A 14,022-nucleotide genomic window follows, 5' to 3' on the forward strand; every position below is an offset into this window, starting at 1 on the left:
ATGCAACTGTGGGGGGCAAAGTGGATATGGGAACTCACTATACCTTCCTCTCAATTTTGCTATAAGCCTAAAATTGCTCTAAAAAGTGAAGTCTTTAAATATGAATAAATAATAAATTTTCCAAATGAAATAATCTTTTTCTTGAATATGATTAGATTACGTAGATATCCATTTTTCAGTATCTGTGAATGAATTATGGTATAATGTCACAGCATGAATTTATTCCTGTGACTTGTCCAAGTGCCAGATATTTCTATAAATGCATTAACAATAGCAGTGCTTTTATATAGGAAAGGGTTTTTTTTCCATCCGAAGATCACTTTTAGTAGTGTGTTATAAAATGAATGAGTCAGGTAAAAATCATAAAACATAAGGTTATTTTTGTTTTCCTGTTACAATTTTATTTATATTATGCAGATAGGAGTGAGCCGTGATTGAAACTGTCAGTAACACCAAAATTGCTAAATTGGACCACAAAGAGTGAAAAGTTGTCACAGTATTTTTAAATCAAATTAAACACTGACTGTTCTTTTTTATTTTAAGTAATTTAGAAAATCTTAAAAGACCTTCATACATTTTTTTTTTCCCAAAACCCATTTCTTGTTATCTCTTCCACAAGATTATTAGAGACATAAACGGCTTTTTGGCCAGCCATGTCCATGAGCCAATGGTTTTTAAATAGGACATATTTTTTTTTTAATTTAAAAATATAATATTGTATTAATTTAAGAGAACAATTGATTTTTAAAAATTGGTGAATTCCTTTTGTAACTTTATAACTTTAATACTCTCTTCATAAATACTTCCATTTTGTACCACCAGGCCAGTATATTACATTTTAAGGTCATGCCTACAGAATGTGACTTCTTCACCTCAGAACGAAAACAATCAAACAAAAACTATTTCAAGAGGGAATAAATAGGAAAAATGACTATGGGATGTCTTCTAATTGCATAGCCAATACAAATAAAAACTTTTCCAAAATGTAGTATAGCAGCTGCTGTCACCTATATCACTGACTGTCAAACCAGTCATTTGGAGCAGATCAAATCATTTGACCAAAAAAGGCAGTTGTGATAGGTTTTCAAATCCATTCCCTAGCTGTTGCCATGCTTCAGAATTACTAGTAGTTTAAAGCTGCACCTGAAAACAGTAATTCATTGTAAAAAAAACAAAAAACAAAAACCAAAAAAACTCAAAATTGTATTTTGTTTATTTTCTAAGAGATATGAATCTCTGCTTCCGAGGAGAGCTTTAACAGACTTTAAGCTTGAGGCTGCCTGGATTACTCAGAGACCACAGTGCTTCCCCCTCAGTGTCTAGAAGTTCAAAAGCAGAGCACACAATAGAACTTTAAAGAAGTTTTCTGTGCTCTGGAAATGTATTATTTATTTGTTCCACATTTATGAAAAGATTATGTTCTAAATGTCAAATAAAATTTTTTAGGTTTAAATATACCATTTCAATTTTTCTTTCTACTGAAATTTCCATTACTCCCTGTATATGTATTTGGCCTTTAAATCCAATTACAGTGAATATACCACTAAAAATAGTCGTAAGGGTCAAGTTATCTACGTGACATATTACCACATCTGAATAAAAACTCTTCTAGAAGACAGTGTCACAATACTCAGTGCTATGGTTACAATTTGCGTTGTCATTCAGAGTTTTCAGTGCAGAGTTCAGTGTCGCATGAGGCATTTCAGTACCACTAAACAATATGATAACCAGATCGAATCAAAGCTCAACAAGTAAATCGAAGCTCAAATTGGTATAAAATAAGTCGGTCCCCATCATAAAGATGATACGGATCACAATTTATCCACAATTTTTCATTCAAATTTTGATACGACAGGAAAATTAACCGATCTCCTGGAAAGTTAAGTCAGAACTCATTACCAGCTTACTAAAAACCAGACCTTTACCAGTTTATTTCCATTATGTCTTTAAAAATGTGTGAATTTTACCTTATGAAATATAGTAACTGTTTTTAAAGTAAAATTGCTGTTTCAAGAAGATATCTACATTGATTCTTTTCTTTTGTACCTTCCTGACATTATTGTGTAATTAAATGAATCAAAAACAAAATTCAGTTTGATAAGCAAGTAGATTTGTGAGAGGATGTTACATCTTACCAATGTTTTATAGCAAATCCTTTAAAACTACAACTTTGCTGGCAGTATGTTACCATGGAAACAATTTGAGGTTCTTAATAAAAACACTCATGTTGCTCCTAAAATGGGTCAGACGTTAAAGTGCGTTACCTGTATTTATCTGCTTAATTTTCACAAAGCTCTGTAAGTTAGCTATGATTATTATCTTTATTCTGCAGATAAGGAAACTGAGAAACGATATCCCAAAGTCACATAGCTAGTAAGGACAAGAACCAGAATTTGAACCCTGGACATCCCCCTCAAAAATCTCTGTTCTCAAGTGCTATGCTAGGCTGCTCCTTTTGTGGCTTTTATATTTTAACTTTGACATTTTGTCTCAGTCTGTTTGGGCTGCTATAAGCAAATATTTTAGACTGGGTGGCTTATAAAAAACAAATTTATTTCTCACAGCTCTGGAGGCCAGAATATTAGGGTGTCAGCACAGCTGGGTTCTGGTGAAGGCCCTGTTCTGGGCTGCAGAATGCTGACATCTCTCTGCTTCCTCATGCTGGTGGAAGGGGCAAGGGATCTCTGGGTGGTCTCTTTTATAAAGGTGTTAATCTCATTCATCAGCATTTTACCCTCATGACCTAATCACTTTCCAAAAGCCCTACCTCCTAAGACCCCCACTTTGAGGGTTAGGATTTCAACATATGAAGTTTGGGGGAATATAAACACATTCAGATCATAGCACATTTTAAGTAAGTTACTATAATTTTTTATCATTTCTGTTTCTTGATCTATAACATAGGGCAATAATAGCTACATTTCAGTGTTGTTGAGAATATTCTTATATGTGTATCAAGCACAAGATCAATAGATTAGTTAAGTAAATATATGCCTTATATGTAGTGATTATTAGACTTTTGTCTTTGTTTACACTGCTAGCACAATTTTTTTTTTAATAAAGAAATGTTGAAACACTATTTCCCATAATTAAGTTAGTACACATTCTTATGTTTTTTTCTCTAAAGTTTCTAGATACCCTTATGGTTCAAATGTTTAAACTTCAAATATTTTTATGTGTCTGGCTAATTAAAAACAAAATATGGCACTTCTAATAAGTCTGGAGAAAGGAAACACATAAAATTATGCACGAATATATGAATCTCTGTCCAAAAGTGTTCAAGGATACCTTTGAAACACAAGTTCAAAATATTTGTCTTGGTTAAAGGCCTTTGAAAAATAACTAATGTTTAGAAAAGTTCTCTGCTGTAAGAATTTTTTTTAAGCAAATACATCAAGAAAAGCAAATATTAAGAATCAGATAGCTGCACATTTCAAAATAACCGACTACTACATTTGTGTATAGGTCTGCAGACAGTATTAAAGCATTTTTCTTTTCAGTCAATCCTGATTAAATAGTGACTAAACTTTATCAGTGTCATCTTTTTTACTTTATCAGTGTCATCTTTTTTGAGTATGAATGTTGATACTAAGAAATTATATAATTTTTTAGTGGAAATTGCATGATATTATCTATTTCATTAAATTCTATGCTTAGTAAAATATGAAACATTTTAAATTGTCTTATTGGATATTTGCCTAAAAAATTAAGAACACACAGTTTGCATGTTTATTTTGAATTGAAGTAAAGGAGTTTTAAGATTGTCCCTTGATTGTTTAAAAAAAAAAACACACACATCCTCTTGTTGCTTTTCTTAACAGTACTAAGTTTGCAAACTGTAAGGTTCAGACAGAGTTGACATTCATCCTCCCAGCTCCAGAGTGGGTTCTAAAGATATAGGCCAAAATGACTCGCTGAGTTGGACAAGTGACTTACACTTTTTCAAGCAGAAGGCATGTCATATTATTTACTAGTATTTACTAGGAATATGATGACATATACTAGCTCTTTCCAATTGCCTTAGAAGTATAAAATTATGAAGCTAAGAACTATTTCATCCTGAAAACTTCCAAAAAGCCCCTCCTGGACTCAAGAATTAAGTCCATATTACATCACAAGACAATGAGAAGAAAGAACAGATTTGAGATAGAAATTCTGGTGAGTCCTTTCATACATTCTGGATCAAGCCTCAACTGACAGCTAAAGGATCTCTAGTCTCTCAAATTATATGAGTTAGTTCAGTCCCTTTAAAATAGTCTCAGTTAGGGTCACATCATGCAAAACCAACAGCATACCATAAAATATCTGATATTTCTGCCTGCATAAAGAACTGACTAATTAGAAATGATCTTAGACAGAGTACTTTGAACATGTACTAATTACTGGAAGACTAGGAAATGATTTATAAGTTGAGTTACCTGACAATAAATATTTTCCTCAAAATTAAATGTAAGCCCCTGTTTATTATAGAAGCATCAATAGGAAATGAAAACAGTGAAAAATGCCTTATTTATAGTTTTGGCAATTATGAAAAGACTCTGATAAGACAGAATATAAAAAAATATGTCCAATGCTCCCATAATGTGCTTTATGTAGATACATTGTTCAAAATAATGACTGGGCTTATCAGTATGAGTAACTCTATAGATTAGTAGTGCTACATATTAACTATGAAGTAGGGAGGACACTGCAATATGGCTGGAGAATTTGGGACACCACTGAGTGAGTATACCATTCCAAAAGATGTTTTACTCTGAATTCCAAGCCCTTCCAAATATAAAGAAAATATTTTCAATATGTCATCCTTCAGTTGGAGTCTACCTGTACTAATCATTACCTTGTATCCCTTCTTGAGAAAGAAGATCTCCAGAAATTGGCCAAAGTATGAGAGTTTTTATCTACAGTTAAAGGTGAATTAATTATCAGGAAAAATAAAATTGTTTACATGGTTGTAAGGACCTCTGCCCACTGTTCAAAATCTGATCAAGTTGGCTTCATGATTTTCAACTAAGCTGTTATACCTTTAGCTCTATGCTTTTCTCTAGAACATTGGCACTCTCTAAGGCAGGGATCCCCAAACCCCTGGTACCAGTTCATGGCCTGTTAGGAACTGGGCCACACAGCAGGAGGTAAGTGTCAGGCCAGCCAGCAAAGCTTCATCTATATTTGCAGCCACTTCCCAGCGCCAGCATCACCGCCTCAGCTCCACCTCAGATCATCAGGCATTAGATTCTCATAGGAGCATTGGTCCCAGATGCCAAAAGGGTTGGGGACTGCTGCTCTAAGGCACTTTGGGGTTTTAAATTCTGCAAACTGAGAGTATAATTAGAGATATTTTCTTCGGTTCAGTTTTTAGTTTTTGAACTTGCTGATTTTCTGGCCATTAGAAAATTTTCCACATGAGTTTCAGGGAGTCACAGGTATCAGAGAACTTAGCTCTGTTTCCACAGAACTCACTATTCAGTTACAGCATGAATCCACAATAGTTGCCGGCAGAGAAACCCAACCCCAGGAAATAAAGGACATTTCTGGCACTCTCTCAACTCATTTGGACCACGTTGCTTGGCCATAATCTTTGAGCTTTTCTAAGCATCATTTTCTGTTTGGCTGAAGGCCAGATGCAAGGCATTCATATAAAATGGTTACCTACACTAACTATCAAGAAAGTAAAAAACAAAAAGAGAAACTCTTGAAGAGTGAGACATCAAGTACAGATTCTAATAGATTCAAGTTAAAAAAAAAATTGATCCTTTATTTCACATATCCTCAGTACGTTAACTCATCCATGTTTGCAGTTGAACATAAGGAAAGTCAAGTCAAGTTTTATTATAAAAGAAGGGAATGCTAAGTCACGGAACAGGCACCTGATTAAACATGATGTACACTATCTTAATCCTCAGGTGGATTCTGGGTTCAAGTTTGTTAATAATTTCATTTTACCATTTAGGAATTACTGTGTATCCCACGTGGTTAGGGTCACACAGCTTATTAGTGGAAGAACCTTAATCAAATGTAGCTCTACAGACCCCCGAAGCTCATGCTTTCTCGGCAGTATCTGGCTATCTCAAAAGAAAAGGTGATGCTACACATCCAATGACAGTAAGATATTTTCTTCCTGATATTTGCTTCATATTTTGCAATAAGTTAATGTGCTGCATGGTAAATAGGACTGAGATTTCATTCAGCAGACTTGGGGATACAGAATTTCAGGTAGACAGAATGGGATTTCAAAGGAGGTTAATAGTTCCATGCCATTTTGCCAGTTCAAATTATTGTTCATATATTTCATTTTTTCTTGTCACAAAAAATGCAGAGTTTATTTGAATAGGAGTATTAGAACAGTCTGGAAAAATGGAATATAGGTAAAAATTAAATCAAAAACTGATGTTTCACAGACACCACGATCCTGTATGTGTGAACAAATGTGATTAAATATATATGTGTTCACAAACATACCCATATCCATAAAATATCTGTGAATGTTTGTGCTATATATTTGAAGAAAATTAAAATACTGTAAGTAGCAAAGTAAAAGAACTAATTGGTAAAGTCCAAAATGTGTTGGCTATTGATTTTATTGATTGATATCAATAAATTTTTTTGCATTGATTTTTAACTCATACTCTGTTCTTGGCACAGAAATTATTTGTAGAAAAATTTAAATGCTAAAAAATCACATTCATAACTACAAGCACAATCACTTGATCTTCTGGGTTCTCCTATAGCACACAACAAATTATTTAAAGTTGTCTTTTAAAATTAACTTTAAAGGTTCAATCTAAATAATTCTACTGTGGGGAGAGCTTATTCCATCTGTTCAAAAAATACAATCCTAAATATTTTTTGCTTTGACTTTTATTAGCCTTTTTGCAGTCAGACATCTGCATCTATTTGACATTTTAGCCAATAAACTTCTTTTGATCATCTTTATGACTGCATTATTTTATGAAGTTCATTGTGACAACTTAGAAATTGAGCTCTGATTGCAAGAATAGGTAATGTATTTCATTTTATTTTGAGAAGAAAAATTGCTATTTTTTGCATATGTCCAAGGAGAGTCAGAAAATTATACCTAAAAGGTTACAATTAAAGAAAATGCATCATTCAAGGCATAAAATGTACGTTAACATTTTTATGATGTAACAGTACTTTAATTTTGAACATTAAAGTAATAAAAAATATATTGAAGCTAATTCCTTTTCTATTTCTCGCTATCATTAATAAATGTTCATTGATGTGCTGACAATTATTTAGTAAGTAGGTAAAATAAATAAAATAACCAAGGCAATAATGCCAATTATTTGATGGTTATATGTTAGACAGATTAATTGTATGACGATAATTTCTAGACACACATCTTGAAACTTAACATCTCCTTTAGTCCTCAGCACATAACGGAAAACCAGAAGGTAATATTTTGTGATGAAAACATACTGCATTGGACATCAGAAACATAAAATTCTAGTTGTAGCATTCCTTTTCACTACTTGAAGATTTTTGGAAAAAATATAAAACTTTTCTCTATTTATCTTTGTTCATCTATAAAATACAGAAGCAATATGAAATCTGGTGACACCAAGTGTACCTAAATACATTGCCTAACTTTCCATTATCTACTGTAAATTTGTACTCAGGTAACCTTTATTGTTAGCATTAACTCATGGAGAAATGAAATGATTAAATCGTAGCTGAAATGTTCAATGGTTTTCTAGCTCTTCTGAGATTTACCGTAAATTATGAGGGTAAATAATTTAGCCTGTTTCATTATTTCTCCCATTAATAAAGTCTAGATGTTAACATGACATAAGCATTGAATGGATTTTAAAGCAATTTAGTGGAAACCCACTCATAATATCTGAAAGTTGGGGAGAACTGAGGACAATAACTGTTTATATGATATTTAGTTTATTTGGCATGAATTTATATGATGTCTCATCTTGGAGCTCAAAAACTTTAAGTGGTAATTAATACTAGCCCAATATTTAACAAATAAACTGAGGCTCATATAACTTATTAAATTTATCTCACATCTTCTCATGAGCTATCTTTTAGCAGACAATTTGCACCATACTTTGTTGAAAAAACAGAAATCATTAAATTAGACCGCCTTCATCTTTTTATCAAAAAATCTTCAAATTTCCAAGTTTCTCCACTTCAATCTCTTTTGCTTTTTCCTCTACAATAGAGGAAGTACCTCTCTTCCTATCAAAGTCTCTCCTAGATCTGCTTTGAATTATCTCACCTTTCTCAGGGGCTTAGTTGGTTTATACTTCTCTTCTCAGTCATCAACATTTATATTTCCATTCTTTCCATCAACCAATTGTCAGGGTCCAATATCACCTATATTTAAAAAGTCCCATTTTTACCTCAAATCTCCATTCAACTACCACAACCTTCCTCTTGTCTTTATAAGTAAAAACTTAGAAAACATTGTCTTACATTTAACTTTCCCTATGCTCTTATTTATCCATTTTATTCTAATATAATCTCTCCTCTTACCACTCAATTCTACTATTATCAATGTGACCAAAAATATCTTGTAAAATCCTGGACCATTCTCATTTGGCATCATTATTGACCTTTTATTCCTATTCTAAAATATTAAAAATGTTACAATTATTAAAACATTTTTCGAAGTTCAAAGCATGTTTATTGATCCCAACTATAAATCTTTTAAGATTTTTACTATTAGTTTCAAGTATACAGTACATTGGTTAGACATTTATACAGTTTATAAAACGAAACCATGATTACTCTTGCTCTCTCTGGCTCTACACTTACATTACTACTGACGGCATTCCCTAGGCCGAGCTCCCCATGCCTGTGACCATCTGCCGACTACTAATTTGTACTACTTTAACCCTTCACCCCAACCTCCCTCCCCTTTGACTGTCACCGGAATGTCCTCTATATTTATAAGTCTGTTTTTGATTAGTTTGTTCTTTTTCTCTTTAGATACTGCATATAAATCATATGGTACTTAACTTTCTCTGACTTTTACTCAGCATAATAAACTCTAGGTCCACCCATGTTGTTGTAAATGGTAGAATTTCATTTTTTTTATGGCTGAGTAATATTTCATTGTATATATGAACCATAACTTCTTTATCCAGTCATCTGCTGATGGGCATTTAGGTTGCTTCCATACCTTGGTTATTGTAAATAGTGATGCCATGAACAGAGAGGTGTAAAAACCTTTACAAATTATTATTTTGGGTTTTTTTGGATAAATACCCAGAAGTGCAATTGCTAGGTCAAAAGGTATATCCATTTTTAATTCTCAGAGAAGCCTCCAGACTTTTCCATAGTGCCTGTACCAATCTGCAATCCCACCAACAGTGTATGAGGGTTCTCTTCTCTCCATATCCTCACCAACACTTGTTTTTGGATTTATTGATGATAGCCACTCTGACAGGTGTGAGGTGATATCTCATGTGGTTTTAATTTGCATTTCTCTGATGATTAGTGACCTTGAGCATGTTTTAATGTGTCTATTGGCCATCGGTATTTCCTCTTTGGAAAAATGTCTGTTCAGGTCTTCTGCTCATTTTTTAATAGGGTTGTTTGCTTTTAGTTGTTGAGTGGCATGAGTTCTTTATATATTTTGTATATTAATCTCTTATCAGATGTATCATAAGTGGATATCTTCTCCCATTCAGTTGGTTGTCTTTTCGTTTTGATGATGGTTTCCTTTGCTGTGCAAAAAAAAATTTTCTCTTGCTTTCTGACATCGCTCTGCCTTGTTTGTTTTCTTCAAGTTATCTTATATCTTTCCTTTGATCCAAATTCTAAATACTGGAATTCCTAGGCTCTTGTCATAATTCTTTGGATTTATCTACATACTCTCACTTAATTATCAGGTTTATTTCCAAAGGTTTAAAGTCATATAAAGGTTTTCACATTTATTGTCATAAGTTTTTTATGTCTAAACTCAAAGCCCATTCACCTTGATTCTTCCCTTGCTTATCTGTATGTGTCCCTGTTCCCCCTACCTCTTCAACACTCTCGCACATCATTTTCCTTAGACCACTCCGATTTAGTCACTCGGACTTTGCATAATAAGGTCTCCCTTCCTGAAATTGTAAACTTTCAACTTATCTCATGGCTGGCTTTCTCATGTTTCTTTTCTCACTTTAAACATCTACTTCCCAGAGAGATCTTCCCCAACCATCTATTCACTTTTGTCATTACAATGTATAGTTAATATCTCTCATTCATTTACTTGTTGATTATCTGTATTTCCCATATAATGTTATATTTTTTGAGATCAGGGATTATAAAAACTTTTTTCACTATTACGTACATGATGCTTAGTATTAAAGAATGAGTAGATTAATGAACAAACCAGAATCTCCCTCTCTCCAGAGTATTCTGACATCAAACCCTATAGATTTGCATTATACTAGATTAACTTCTAAACTCCGAGCACATTAGCACCAATTCAAAAATCATTACTTTCTACGCTGATCTCCAAAAAATTAGTTTTTAAAATATGACACATAGGAACTCATGTGCAATTAGCTATGTAATGTCATCAGGTCTGCCATCAAAATGCTAGCTTTCGTGAAATCAGAATATATAAGCAGTTGGTATACATGTAATTTGTTTTCTGGTTCAGTGAAACTCTCCGTAGGTATAATCAAAGGATACAAAAAAAATCTCATTTCCTCTCTTGGTATAATCTGGAAAAAATTGCCCATCACAGGAATTTCAGTAACTACTGACAACAGCTTCTCTTTACCTATAGTTTCCAAGCCACCCAAGTAATTATTCACTTACTTAGCACACATAATTTTCTAGGTATTGCATGAGATATGAAGATATATAATACCAGCAATTCCTCTTTTAAAAATTTAAGTTTAATGACGAATAAAAATATATAAAAGAAAAATTGTAATATAATATAAGTGAAGAGAGTGACAGTAGAGGGTATTGTAGAACCAAAAAGAAGGAATGTAGAGCCAATGCAATCTATGAAGGTACAGCCCTTGAGTCTTCCTAAATCAAGAAGAAAAAATGCATTAACAATAACAGCCCAAGCTAAGGGGGCCTACCATTGATCTTGCTTATGTCTAGGATTTTTAGATAAACCTTTAGGTCTCTTTTATTTTCTACATTTGCCTACGAAGCAATTTCTACTTAACTCTTTTCCCCCATCATCTTAATCTCATTTCAGGACTGAAATTTGGTCCTTATTATCCAGTCAAGTATTATATCTATGTCCATAACAAGAATGACGCTCTGACCTAAATTTCAGACAATTTGTACAAAGGTACCCTTTAACAGCCTCTGCTGGGCTCCGGCTCCCATTTTCCCAACACTCTGTTATACCAATGTCATGAACATGTTGTCAGGGAGAACAAGGCAACTAACTACTTGTCTAACCTTGTATATCTACCGCTGCCTAGATTCCTTCTTTTTCCTGACCTGTCTTCAGTTTGGACCCTCAAATAGCAATGATTGTCTAAATTCTCAAATGGCTCCAATACCTTGCAAGTACTGGGTTCTGTATTCCAATTAGTTTCCCCAGATACTCTGGCCATTCCAAGATTCTTCCCGTTATCTTGACTGAATTATGGAAACACCAATATTTCTCACCCCAAGACCTGCCCTCTTCAGGATTCTTTTCCAATCTGAGCTTCTGTCTTCGGCTCTACTTGCCTATACTATCTAATTTCAGCGACATTCAGGAAGAACGAACCCTTCTTTCACTGAAATTTTAAAGCCTCTAGCTTAAACAAATTTCTTAGACCTATTTAATTCTCTACTTCCTGGCTTATTTGTGGCCCAAGTGGGGAGGCTGCCTTGGTTCCTTTAAATGCCTGGTACTTAACAAAGCTTTTTCTAGATCTGATTTTATTAAGCATTTATACTGTTGCTGTCCTGTCTCTAGGGCCATTAATCTGATCGAAGGCCTGTGGGATTCTTTTCTCAGCTTAATAACTGAGGACTGAAAATAATTTGAAAATTTCTCCAACACTTTAAAAATAATTATATTCTCCATATCTTATACAGTGTATAAAAGTTCTGAGCCCATTTAAAAATCTAATTATTTTGTTTACAAGATGATTACCTGTAATTCTACTTCATTTGCATTAAATTTATTAAAGTCATATGTTGCAATTATTTGTGAGACATAAATACTGTTATATTTAAGTGGTTTTTTAACTTAAAAAATACATCACAAGCCCTTTTTTCCTACTTTGTATCCAAAGGTCTTCTTTTTCCTAAATAATAGAATGATAAATTTTCTGCTGTTTAAAACTCTGACTTTAAAAAGAAATGCAACAGTAATTATTTTCTTCTGAGATAGCTCTTTAAAAATCCCATTATATTCTTAAATTGAATTGAATTCACCAACAAAATACATGAAGTTCTTTCAATATGTGAATAGTAAGCTAGACTGGTTACTAAAACACATGCATGTGGGTACTAATAAAAATTTCTAATCATTATCAACTGGATTAAGTAAACCATCCCGTGAAAACCTCTGATTCATAGCAATGTCTATTCTAAATTGCAAAGTCAGCATTAATTGTATTAGAATTAAGAAATATATATTTGAAGACATTTACAATTTTCACTTCCTCTCAGGATGAGGACAAATTCTCCCTCAATTCTTCCTCTCATCTTTATCCGCTACTCACCCCCATTAAACATTCACAAATTATTTATTTTCTTCTGTTTGAACTGAGATTCTCATTTAAGTCATCTCATGGTATTTGGATGGTGATTTCATATCATTTAGAGCATATCATGTAGAGCTTGTTAATAATAACAAAAATATATTAACGTAACTTTTTTTTTAGGTGAGGCAACCCTTGGATGACCTCACAGATTGCAAGGACCTTTTAAGTTTACATTCCCTTATTTTTTTATTTATTTTTTATGCCTACAGCACTTGGTCTCTTAGGTAGTCTCCCATTCAAGTACTAACCAGGCTTGACCCTGCTTAGCTTCTGAGATCAGACGGGATCAAGCTTGTTCAGAGTGGCATGGCCATAGACTATTAACATAATTTCTTATTTTCAATTAGAAAGGTACTAATTGCTACAGAACCATGGAAGGATTGATCAGTTAAGACTATAAACCATATTGTTAAATATACACTATTTTTAGATGTGTTCTTTATAGACCTAAAGTATTTAACAGGGATATATAAATAGAGTATGTCATATTTTTAACTGCCAAAGCCCAAACAATAGAAATTTGTATGTTTTATTTGTTTCTGTGCCTCAAATTTTGATAAGTACCTTAAGCTAAAACCAAATGTAAGTGTTCTATAGCTTTAGAGAACTATGCTTAGCTTTAATCACATCTCTAATTTGCTATATGCAGGGAAATATTTTTAAATAAGTTTAGTTGAGCAACATCTAACATTAAGCTTTAATTACAATCTTAAACTTGAGTTTAATAATATTAGCATCTTTATTGAATGTACTAGGTACTAAGCTCTGTGCTAAGGTCCAAGTTTATTAATCATCTCTTTAATCCTCAAAAACCCCAATGGGGCTATTTCTGTTCTATCAGCTGAGTGGTAGGTTCTCAGCTGTGGATGACTGTGGCCCCCAGGAGATATTTTACAATGTTTAGGGACATTTTCGATTACCAAAACTGGGACAGGGCCAGGGTACAAGTTCAATTGGCATCGGATGGGTAGAAACCAAGGATGCCACTAAACAGTCTACAACATACAGGAAAGCTCACTCAAAACAAAAAAATTATTGTCTAAAATGTCAACAATGCTGAGTATGAGAAACTTGAGCCCACCCAGAGATGTTTATGAAGTCATTGAAAGAAAGTCCATTTATGAAATGACAAGATGGACACAACCAAAGCTAATCATTATGCATAAAGAGGAAGCATAGCTAAGAATCAAAGGCAGGAATTTATTTTTTGTTGTTGAGGTATAAAGGTATAACTGACATAAAATTAAGTATATATACAATGTACAGGTGATGAATGGATATACAGAGAGAGATATATACGTATATATATACGTATATATGTGTATATATATAA

At 33.2% G+C, this 14,022-nt stretch overlaps 1 pseudogene; it reads right to left on the reverse strand.

The window, feature by feature from the left end:
- Window positions 1–12,889: 12,889 nt before the first annotated feature.
- Window positions 12,890–13,007, reverse strand: LOC111733185 (annotated as a pseudogene).
- Between the last annotated feature and the right edge of the window lie 1,015 nt (window positions 13,008–14,022).

This window comes from Pteropus vampyrus, unplaced genomic scaffold (assembly GCF_000151845.1).
Source record: "Pteropus vampyrus isolate Shadow unplaced genomic scaffold, Pvam_2.0 Scaffold13, whole genome shotgun sequence".
Classification (NCBI taxonomy): Eukaryota; Metazoa; Chordata; class Mammalia; order Chiroptera; family Pteropodidae; genus Pteropus; species Pteropus vampyrus.